This window comes from Patella vulgata, chromosome 7, assembly GCF_932274485.2.
Source record: "Patella vulgata chromosome 7, xgPatVulg1.2, whole genome shotgun sequence".
In the NCBI taxonomy this organism is placed as follows: Eukaryota; Metazoa; Mollusca; class Gastropoda; family Patellidae; genus Patella; species Patella vulgata.
The window spans coordinates 42,409,769-42,419,126 of NC_065885.2; the positions used below are offsets into that span (position 1 = coordinate 42,409,769).

General features: G+C 37.6%; 1 long non-coding RNA gene across 1 annotated transcript; it reads left to right on the forward strand.

Annotated features, from left to right (window-relative positions):
• Positions 1-6,942: 6,942 nt before the first annotated feature.
• Positions 6,943-9,073, forward strand: LOC126828427 (uncharacterized). Its single transcript, XR_007683047.2, has 3 exons — positions 6,943-7,515; positions 7,999-8,149; positions 8,469-9,073. It is a non-coding gene; the product is annotated as an uncharacterized LOC126828427 (long non-coding RNA).
• The last annotated feature ends 285 nt before the right edge of the window (positions 9,074-9,358 follow it).

Here is a 9,358-nt window from a genome sequence, read left to right on the forward strand (position 1 = left end):
TACGCCCACATTGAAATGTGGTCGTATATTGTCGTCGCCGCCGTCCGGACGGCTAAAGTTAATATCCGATTACTTTAAATTTATACACAGTGTTTAAGGTCATGAGAGGAAGAAGCCTACTGATTTTAAGCGATTTCCGATAATTACTGTCAGAATTATGGTCCTTGACCACTTCAAAAAATCTTGTGCACGCTCTAGAGGTTAAATTCAATATCCGATTGACTTTAAATTTATACACAGTGTTTAAGGTCATGAGATGAAGAAGCCAATTGCTTTTCAGCGATTTCCGATAATTACTGTCAGAGTTATGGTCCTTCATCACTTAAAATAAATCTTGTGGATGCTCTAGAGGCCAAAGCTAATGTCCGATTGACTTTAAATTTATACACAGTGGTTAAGGTCATGAGACGAAGTAGGCGATTGATTTTCAGCGATATCTAATATTTACTGCCAGAGATGTGGCCCTGATCACTTCAAAATATCTTGTGGACGCTCTAGAGGCCAAAGTTCATATCCGATTGACTTTCAATTTATGCGCAGTGTTTAAGGTCATGACACGAATATGCCTACAGTATTGATTTTCAGCGATATCTGATATTTACAGCCATTTCCGATAATTACCGTCAGAGTTATTGCCCTTGATCACTTTAAAAAATCTTGTGGACGCTCTAGAGGCTAAATTCAATATCCGATTGACTTTAAATTTATACAGTGTTTAAGGTCATGAGATGAAGAAGCCAATTGATTTTCAGCGATTTCCGATTGAATCCTTTGAAAATCACACCTAACGCTAAAACTAAAGGCAAGAAACGGGCCGGTTTACATTGAAGCACAACTAATTCCTGTCCTGCGTACTCTGTATATAATATACGGTTTTCTAAATATGCCTTGGATGGTAGCCACAAGTCGACAATTTTTGTTTTGTATTTTTCCCATTTTGTTCATAAGGTAAATGTAACTTTTCAGATACCTGATGACATTTATACTTATTGTTTCAATAGATTCTAATAACCCCCATTGCAGTTAATATGAAAGCTTTCATATCTGCTATGCAGATCTAGTTATTGTTATTTTTTTTTTGTGTTTTGTCCACAAATCGGATTTCTCAGAATCTAACCATAGGATCGTTCTGAAACTTTTACCTATCCCCCCAAAAATGGGTGGTGGCTGTTGATTAAATATATTTTCAAAACGTTTTACGAATCCGAAATCACCGAATTTTACGAAGGAATGCATTTGACCTACAATGCTGTAACTCTGTGACTATTTGACCTATTTTACTAATTCTTTTTTCTTTGAGTATCTTGAAACATTTACTTCAAATCTGCAATTTCGGATTTTGGCATTTCGAACATTCGTCGCTGTCATTTCGAACCGGAAGTTATTACCAATTTGACAACTTCTTAAATAGTTGTGCGATTTTCGTTAAAGTTAGAATGTTAGTAGATCTTGCCAATGCGACTTCAATGATGTCCTTGGAAATTTTCTAAATTATCTCCCCTTGGTGAAATTAAGGATCACAGTTTTCAAAAAAATCGACGAAATATAGGTCAGATTGCCTTGAAATTTTTTTTCTGTACTAGCTAAGACAGTACTGATGAGTACACAAAATATGGAGTTTGTCGAGCAAACCGGAAGTGCCACCATCTCAAAATGTGAAAAGTCCATACGGCTTTTGCAATATTTTACTTAAAGACATAAGAGTTACATTTTCTGAATGCTTGAAGGAAAGCCTAAAAATCTATCGGTTTAGAATTTTGATTTAGGTCAACTGATGGACGCCATTTTGAAATGAAAATGAAAATTAGTGAAAAATCCACATTTATGGGCTTGAAAACATACACAATTGGTCGTGGCTTAGAGAATCTGTCTCCTATTACCGAAATTAATACATTTGAGGATAGCCTGGATCATGGTCGAATGTTTGGTATTTGAATATTTCAAAAATTCGAATTTCTCCTTTGATGTTTTCCGTGCCGACAAGGTTGTTTTCGAGTTTAGCTGGTTTTGATTTCGCGCATGCGCTACACAGGAACCAACGGTACCATGAGTACTAAATTCCGGCGAGCAACTTTTCACGTTGGTACCTAGGCACCCTGAAAATTTCAAGGTGATACCTGCATTCGTTCAAGTCGTTTGTTCCTGTCACCTGCCTTTCGTCGTTTTTTTTTTCTAAGTCAATTTACGGCTTCCATGAGGGGAAAAAAGTGGAATTTCGCCGTGACACCGGCACCGATTGTCCGAAAACCATGAAATTTGGACACAATACGCCCATTACCACCCCGGACTCTGTGCTTTACCCCCATTTTGATCCCATTAAAAAAAAAGAGTTTTAGCTAAAAAACGATTTTCGGAATTTAATATTGGTTTTAACCCTGTAATACCCAGACATGATATATTATTATAATCCTATGAAATATTTTAATTATTTACTGCTATAATATGAATTATCACTTATTCCCCGTTAAATATCGGTCACCTGGTGCCGCTGTACAACTTAAAGGACACTGGCCTCAAGTCAATTTACGGAGAGAGAGAGAGAGAGAGAGAGAGAGAGAGAAATGGGGTTTAACGTCCACTCGACACAAACTAGGTCATTTCGGGACCAACATATGGTTTAATTTTATTTCAATAATTCGCTTGCGCGTAGGGGTCTTTAGCAGTGGGAGGAAACCGGAGGACCCGGAGAAAACCCACAAGGTTGGACAGGCGACCCTACTCCTTGCGTCAATTTACGGCTTCCATGAGGGGAAAAAGTGGAATTTCGCCGTGACACCGGCACCGATTGTCCGAAAACCATGAAATTAGTACACAATACGCCCATTACCACCCCTGACTCTGTGCTTTACCCCCATTTTGATCACATTAAAAAGAAAAGAGTTTTAGCAAAAAAACGATTTTCGGAATTTAATATTGGTTTTAATTAATTTTGAAATTGGAAATGCAAAGAGATTTTATCGCCTCTTCCGTATGTGATAGGTATTGGTACTATACACATTATCCTTAAAAGACAATTTTTTAAACTGACCGTAACGATGCATCGACACTAGAAACCGAAATCGCCTATTTTGACTTATTTTGACTGCTGGGGTATCTTTCCGTACGTGACAAGGAGTAGGTCGCCCGTCCAACCTGTGTATTTTTTCAGGATCACCCGGTTTCCCCCCACTGCTAGACCCCTACGCGCAAGCGAATTATTGAAATAAAATTGAACCATACGTTAGTCCCGAAATGACCTAGTTTGTGTCGAGTGGTCGATCAACCCCATTTCGCTCTCTCAATTTTAGCACTCCTAACTCTAAAACTAAATGCAAGGAACGGGCCTATTTACAGAGGTCACAATTTTAACCTACATGCACACCTACATGATATACATATTATTATAATCCCTATGGGATATTTTAATTATTTACTGTTATAATATGAATTATCACTTATTCCCCGTTAAATAAATATCGGTCACCGGGTGCAGCTGTACAATTTCAAGGACCTTGGCCTCAAGTGCATGGGACCAACTCTACATTTTCTGAAATGTCAATAAAAGCCCTGGAATAATTTCATTTAAAAAAAATAATCAGAAAGTAAATCTAGTTTTATTTATATGCTATTTGTTGCCAGAAAATATATTTTGTTACGAGTCTAATTCAAATTTAAAAATAAACAATGGGTCTGAGGCATATTTTATTGATATATAGAAATTAATGCAGTGTTCTCATTATGTGATAAAAGAGTGCCAGAAATGTCTCGAAATTCAGCCATTTGTGTATTTAGTATATCAAGTATATGCGTGTATTACAAAGCTCTGATTTGTGTGATTTGTGTACACCCCGCTCCCCCCCCCCCTCCTCGTGTCACTATCATGTACATATCAATTCTGCTGCCAACCCACCCACGCGAACATGACTAAATTATGAAACATTGTCTAGTCGTTTGTATGTTACGACAAAACGAGGCCAGCGTGGCTCATTTGCTGCAGAACGGAAGGCCTTGCAAGGATTAGTGTCTAGTCGTTTGGATGGTACGAAAACCCGAGGTCAAAGTGGTTCCCCGTTGGCAGTGGTGAAGTATGGAAGGCCTAGCAAGGATCTGTGTCTAGTCGTTTCGATGGGACGAAAAACGCCCGTCCCCTCGTCCATGGTACAAGGATTAGTGCCTAGTCGCTTGGATGGTATGCAAAACAGAGGTCCCCGTTCTCTCCCTTTGTCTGTGGTTCTTGACCGAAGGCCCGACAACTAACTTTGCGTGCAGTTTTTTAGGTAGGACGAAAAATCGAAATCCTGTGTGCATATTGGCGTGCACGAAAAATAACCCTTTGCATTTGGAATTTTATGCACCCACCCCACCCTCGAACAACGCTTAACATAACATTTTGTTTTCACTACCTACATTGTAAAATTTGTTTGATTTCAGATGACTTAGCCCCGGTTTTTCACAGTGAAAGATTTTGATGAAACTTGACATGCATGTTTATAACCCAAAGATATGGTTCCTTTCGATATTTGCGCATATCGAATCGTAACTTCATGAATTATGGTCCCTGATTGTAAGAAAAATCACTTTATATTTCGCGTGTTCTCTATCTATCTCTCGGAAATGGAATATGGAAATACACAAGCTAGCTAGTGTATTACAGGTTGGTGGTGGTGGGGATGAGGTCTTCTATTTGCAATGATTTTTTGACTACAAAATATACGCTCTAACTCATTACTCAAACTACAGCAAAAAAAAAGCGGAACGGAAACCCGATTTTATATATTCTTACAATAGCAACGCACTTCGGGATTAACTTAGAAATGGTTCCACTACTGATGTCTTCCGCCTTACTCCTGCCACAGTAGTGGCTTGTCCTACGGAGTTCCTTTCCGCAAGTTTTTTTTAGTCAAATGACTACAAAAAGGTTACTGGCCTATGTATAGCTCCCTTAATTTACACATAAACTGACCTAAAACTGCACTGCACATATATTAAACCAATTCCCATTGAAATAAAGGTGAAGCCGTACCGCATAATTATATGATTTGATGAAACCCAACTGCTACCTGAAGTTTCTCGCCTATCGAAGTTATAATATCCGCCGGTGTCATGGCGGCTCGCACATTATAAGAATCATTGCTTTGAAAATGTAGAACGCATTAACACAAAGAAAAACTGATGGGTAACTAGTTTAGTGGTCCAGTCTTCACTATAATTTGTGATAGAATTACTTATTTAAAAAAAACTGAATGATGTAAAAATAAAAATGGTTGGAGTGCCCAAGTTTAGATTTGTCGTTGATTTCATAAAGATGTTAGGATATAGAACGTTAAATACTGTGTGATTCAACATGGCGGCCGAGGTGTTTAATATGATATATGATGAGATTGCCCATTGTATTAACTGGACGGGTAGGCCTATTCACCTTCAGTTATGTGTCAATGTCAAATAAGCGGCTTCGTATCAACACGGTCGGCTCTGGGCCGGTTTAATTCTACGTATCTCTCGTAGCTGAGAGAAAAAAGATTTTTTAGCCCAGAGAATATCTTCCGTCAGAGTGGTTGTTGATTCATAGATTCTAATAACCCCCTTTGAAGTTTATATGAAAGCTTTGATATCTGCTAAGCAGATCTAGTTAAGCTTTCATATTACATATGAAAGCTTATTGTTTCTGTTAAGATTATTATTGTTATTTTTTTTTTGTGTTTTGTCCACAAATCGGATTTCTCAGAATCTAACCATAGGATCGTTCTGAAACTTTTACCTATCCCCCCAAAAATGGGTGGTGGCTGTTGATTAAATATATTTTCAAAACGTTTTACGAAACCGAAATCACCGAATTTTACGAAGGAATGCATTTGACCTACAATGCTGTAACTTTGTGACTATTTGACCTATTTTACTAATTCTTTTTTCTTTGAGTATCTTGAAACATTTACTTCAAATCTGCAATTTCGGATTTTGGCATTTCGAAAATTCGTCGCTGTCATTTCGAACCGGAAGTTATTACCAATTTGACAACTTCTTTAATAGTTGTGCGATTTTCGTGAAATTTAGAATGTTAGTAGATCTTGCCAATGCGACTTCAATGATGTCCTTGGAAATTTTCTAAATTATCTCCCCTTGGTGAAATTAAGGATCAAAGTTTTCAAAAAAATCGTCGAAATATAGGTCAGAATGACCTAAAAAAAAAATTCTATACTAGACAAGTAATTACTGATTCGTACACAAAATATGGAGTTTGTCGATCGAACCGGAAGTGCCACCATCTTTAAACGTGAAAAATCAAAAAGGCTTTTTTGCTATTTTACTTACAGACTCGGGCGTCATATTTTCGGAATCCTAGAAGGAATGTCTAAAAATCTATCGGATCAGAATTTTGATTTCGGTCACGTGATGGTCACCATTTTGAATTGAAAATGAAAAATAGAAGCAATTTGAAGGGCCGGGACTTTGGAACACAAGAACTCTCCTTCTAATTAAGCTAGAATGTTCAAACTTGGTGTAGGCGTTCACTAGGTCAATGTCATGATTGAGTTCAAAGATGAGCATTTTTTGCCTAGGGTAAGCAGAGATAAGCAAGCTGATTTGTTGATTCTTTAGGGCACGATGACATTGGTTATAATGAATGGAGGGCGATGAAACTCTTGTCAATCGAGAGGCTAATAGCTGGCCTGTTGTGTGAAATCATTGTATCATTTTTTGAAAATGTCCGGGGTAGCCGAAAAAAGGAGATCGAAATCCAAAAAGTCGTATTTTTACGATTTGGGGCATTTTTAGAGGTCGTGTAAAGTAAAATAAAGCATGCATATACATATATTATTGATATTAAATATATCATATAAAAAACTAAACAATGAATCAGCTGTCATTGACAGATTTTATATTATAAGCATGGTCAGTGGAAGGTCAGCGTATTGTCTAACTTGAACTCACTGACTCCGTAACATTATTGTGGGTGTGGTATAAGCTGAATTTGATGAGATGCACATATCTCGTATGACTATTTGGTACTTACAGTGTTAGACTTTGTCGTAACGTAAATCAAATTTACGCTGTATTATTCATTACCAAGGATTTAGAAAGGAACGAGAACAATTATTTACAAAATCTCGCTGGGATAAATTCCGTGAATGTGCCCATGAATGGCTAAAACTTGATGGGCGAGCGAAATGGATAGCTGAACAGGCGACTTCGGGTGATATAATCAAACAAGGAATTTATCGACGCGCCAAAAGATACTGGATTTCACCCAACATGCTACAGGCCTTTTACAGACAAATTCCGAATTGGGTCTGCCCGTAATCGTATAGATAAAGAAAAATTAAAATCCCCGGCTACAATCCAACCAGGGAATAGCGGGAGTGTAGACGATCTGGGACCTAGCTCTCCAAACAAATTACGCTCCTGAAGCAAAAAGAAAGAGTAAATCGGTGCTGCCTGTTGTGTGTATTATATGTAAAAAACGTGACAGATTTGTCACTGTTGGAGAAAATAGGAAGAAGGATGTATTAACACAGACTCAGACCCAAACAGGCTCAGGTAGGCCTAATGTTAATATTATGTTACTTACTAAATTTATAATTATTACTAATAAATATTAAATATATTCATCCTACAGTTTTTAATTATTGTGTTGTTGTTTTTGTTGTAAATGGAATCAGAAGTGCTACTGCAATCACTGTAAAATTGTTATGAAGCTAGCCATTAAAGCCCTTTACCCCATTTGTTAATTTGGCACAGTCATTGGTTAAAGTGTTGCACATTTGCTTGCACAAGGGATGAAACATAGAGAAGTTAACTTGTTTTTTATTTTCTTGGCCCACTTGTAGGTGCCTTGCTAAGACGATCTGTCTCTAGACCATTTCCGCTCACACAAAGGATCTGAACTAAACCGCATGCCAGAGTTGACCAGCCAGGTACATGTACATGTAGGCCTCAAAGTGACATTCCCTCCCCCACCCTTGAGCACAAACAACATTCAACGCTATATGGTGTATAATTTGTTTGCAAATTTGTTTGTAGGCCAACTGTTGAAAGCTGCTGAATTGAAAGAGGATGAAGATATTTTAAGGCATATCAGAGGGCAAGATTGTGTGGCCATTGAGGTCAGATATCACCAAAAATGTTATAGGCAATATACATGTACTGAATTTCTTAGACAGTTATCAGAAAGGTAAATATTTGTGATGTTTTTTTTATTTGTATTCTCCGCCTTCTTGCCACTGGTATTATTCAAATAAAACTGAACCATGGGTGAGTCCTGAAATTACTATGTTTTTGTCCAGTGGACGTTAAACCGCAATTCTCCTCTCTATCTCTCCTTGTACTGCTAATGCCTTCCTGTCTTCATTAGCTGGTTTCTGCATGAAAATAAGATGCTAACCCCTGTGTAAGTGTCTTTTTCCTCTGTTGTACGAAATTAATGAGAGTAAACCAAGCTCCAGAATTTTATTTTAATTGTGTACATGTATATGTTTATTTATATTTTTCAGCAAAGATGACTAGCCCTCCGTCGAATATTAAACCACATACAATATATTCTGTGAAGATGTCATAAGAGAAAGAATCATAAATGGCCAGCAAAGTTGTCTTGTACAGAGAGAGAGAGAGAGAGAAATGGGGTTTAACGTCCACTCAACACAAACTAGGTCATTTTGGGACTAACATACGGTTTCAATTTTATTTCAATAATTCGCTTGCGCGTATGGGTCTTTAGCAGTGAGAGGAAACCGGAGTGCCCGGAGGAAACCCACGAGGTTGAGAAGACGCCTCTATCTCCATGCCACATACGCTCACACCTGGGATCAAAGCCACAGCCACAAGCCAGAGGTGACCGACCAGCTAGAGGTCGAAGCGCGGCACTCTAGGCCATCCCAACCCCCCTTTCTTGTACAGACCTGTGCATGTGTAGTCAATGTGAAAATGAAAAAAAAAACTGTTAAAGAGACCGAATTTGATGTTAATACATTTAGTGACAGTGATGATGATAATGAAGATTAACTTTGATGACATTTGATGTGCAGAGTAACTGTTTAATTTTGATTTTCAATGATTGTTTCACTTTAATAAATAATTTCACAACTGTTCATCCTGTTTTCTAACCTTTCCCTTCATTCCAGCCCAGATACACAATTATTTTTTTTAACTTATATCTACATGTATGTTTGTAATTTGACCATTAATCATATCCGAAATAGTAGTTCACAGCTACATTACAGTTGTAAAAATACTGTAGTGGCTAATTGAAAGGGAACATGTATGTGGGTTTAGAATGTTTATCTTAGTGGAAAAAAATCATGTGGTTCAATGCTTATAAAGTGCTACTGATCTCCATTATTTCAAAAGCATATCACTCAACTACTGTCAAACATATCCCCTGGCT